Source organism: Perca fluviatilis, chromosome 10, assembly GCF_010015445.1.
Source record: "Perca fluviatilis chromosome 10, GENO_Pfluv_1.0, whole genome shotgun sequence".
In the NCBI taxonomy this organism is placed as follows: Eukaryota; Metazoa; Chordata; class Actinopteri; order Perciformes; family Percidae; genus Perca; species Perca fluviatilis.
This window is the reverse complement of record NC_053121.1, coordinates 8437414-8439886: the sequence shown is the minus strand read 5'-3', so window position 1 is coordinate 8439886 and position 2473 is coordinate 8437414. Positions and strand designations below refer to the sequence as shown.

Genomic DNA, 2473 nt, shown 5'->3' with positions numbered 1-2473 from the left:
TTAATCAAAGTGATATTACCAGAAGTTGTCTTGGTCATGACAACTTGACATTAAATTTGTCTTGATTATGACACTTTGACATTAATCAAAGTGTCATTACCAGAAGTTGTCTTGGTAATGACAAGTTGATATTAAATTAGTTTGGGATGTCTTTGTAATGTCATTACAAAGACATCCCAAACTAATTTAATTTGACATTAACCAGGATGACATTACCAGAGAATGTCTTTGTCATGACAACTTGACATAAACAGAAATTCACCTCTTTTTGTATTCATGACATTTTGACCTAATGATTATTATAATTAGATCTGCAAGATTAAAAACCAATTCTAGCACTTTTTCAGATAGATGTCTGACAGGAAATTTCACAAAACTGGGTGTCATGACACTGTTATGACAGTAGCTATGTTTCAATCGACCCGTTTTTATCCGAATTACGTGATATAGAATGAAAAATGGCTTATGGCAACAGTAAAATCCGATAGAATTTCATGAATATCGACTCAAAGAAAATGCGTTCGGTCTCATCGGATTTTCTCTTGATCGATATACGGCTTATGCGATAAACGCTGATGGAAATGTTATTTTCCGAATAAATAATGAATTGCGATTAAGTTTTAGGTCATTTTTATGGTTGCAACCCGCAATAAAACAAAGAAATTTTAGTTCATTTCCGCCCAGTATTTCCGCTCTGTTTTCACACATGGCGGGTGTCAACAAAGACAGATGTAAGTGGACAAACGAGGAGATTAGATACTTTTTGAATTTAATTTACCAGAAAAATATAACGGCTATTTTAGATAGCACGTTACGACAAGCCGTGGGACGTCCTGCGGAGTAAATGGAAGGCGCTCAAACAGAGATACATGTCTCAAAAAAGAGAGTTTTCTCGCAGCGGTGCCGTAGGGAAAATAAAAGGCAAGTTCGACCTTTTTGATGAGATGGATCAGATCCTCGGCCAAAGGCCCATCGTAGTTTCCTTGGCTTCTAATATTAACAGCTCAGGTAAGATATCCCGTTATCGTTCTCATTTACTTTGAGGAACGCATTAAGCTTTGATCCGGACTGTCCGTCATCTCACATTTGTATCTTGTTCATTTTAGCCGAGACTTCAATTACTGAAGAGAAACAGCAATGATGAGGGAGATGTTACAGAGTCTACAGGTATGAAGATTATTTTCCAATTAAATTCATGTTTCCAGCGTTAGTTAATAAACCCCACATGTATATGTTTAAAAAGAAATCAATACGTGGGCCATTGTGTATGGTTAGGGTTGCTCAAATTGTTTTACCATATAAATGAATGCATAAGCTGCACATTATGTATCCCTGAACAGGGGAAGGCAAAGCCTGACTTGAGTTAGAAATAACAGCGACTGTTCAGCTGTTTTTTAATAAAAGGCAATAAAACTGAAACTACATGAGGAAATATAGCACTGCAAATAACAAAGTGCAACCAAAACATTTTATGCAAACTTAAATAAACAACTTGTGTAGATATAATGTGTTGTATGACTAATACAACCAACCATATTTTCATGAAACCTTCCCCTACATCAAAGTAAAAGGGTAATTTGTGATAACTTCACTCTGACTAAGAACATTATTCTTTTTACAGAAGACTCAGGAGATGGAACATGCAGCTTGAGTGATGCCAACGTGTCTGCAACTATGGAAGCAATAGACAAATCCTTGCCCATTGAAGAATCGGCCACACCGAGTAACCCCCCAAGATTATGGCAACACCAGTCAAAGAGAGACCCAGAAAGAATGATGCAGGGGAGATGAGATCCTTCTACATGTCCTTTCTCGATCAACAACGTGAGCAGGCAGCACAAGATAAAAAATCATTGGAGTCCATCACCATGGTCATTTCACAGGCAGTTCGGTGTCTTGAGCGGTGTGCCAATGCAGCCGAGAGGCATGCAGAAGCCACTCAAGTCCTAGCTGGGATGAGCCAACAACAAAGTAGGGGCAATTACAATACATTTCAAGGGCAACACCAATTTACCTACCACCACGCTCCCCACCCACCCACTCCCCAACCACCCACATCTGATGCTGCACACTCATCTCCTCACATGGAACCTAACTTGCCATTCACTGCTTATCTTAACTTACAGTAGAGTAAATTGTTAAAGGTGGAGTCAGCAATTCTGGAGAATGCTTGTTGTCAACCTCAGTAAATATCTCCTCACGATCCGCTATCTGTCCAAACTTGTGCGCTAAAAAAACCTGGTGTTAATGCACAGCCTAGGCTCTGTAAACTGGTATGCAAACAAAGTGGCCATCATAGCTAGCAACATGCCGATTTACAGAGCCTAGGCTATGTATTAACACTGAACTTGTTTTCAGCGCACACACAGTACGGACAGGTAGTTATTCGTGAGGTGATATTTACTGATTTTGACAACAAGATTTCTCCAGAACTTTCTCCACCTTTTTAAGAGCCAAATCATTGGGTGAGGGG

General features: G+C 39.2%; 1 long non-coding RNA gene across 1 annotated transcript; it reads left to right on the top strand.

The window, feature by feature from the left end:
* Positions 1 to 926: 926 nt before the first annotated feature.
* Positions 927 to 2230, top strand: LOC120567372. The gene is made up of 2 exons (XR_005640558.1): positions 927 to 1167; positions 1622 to 2230. It is a non-coding gene; the product is annotated as an uncharacterized LOC120567372 (long non-coding RNA).
* The last annotated feature ends 243 nt before the right edge of the window (positions 2231 to 2473 follow it).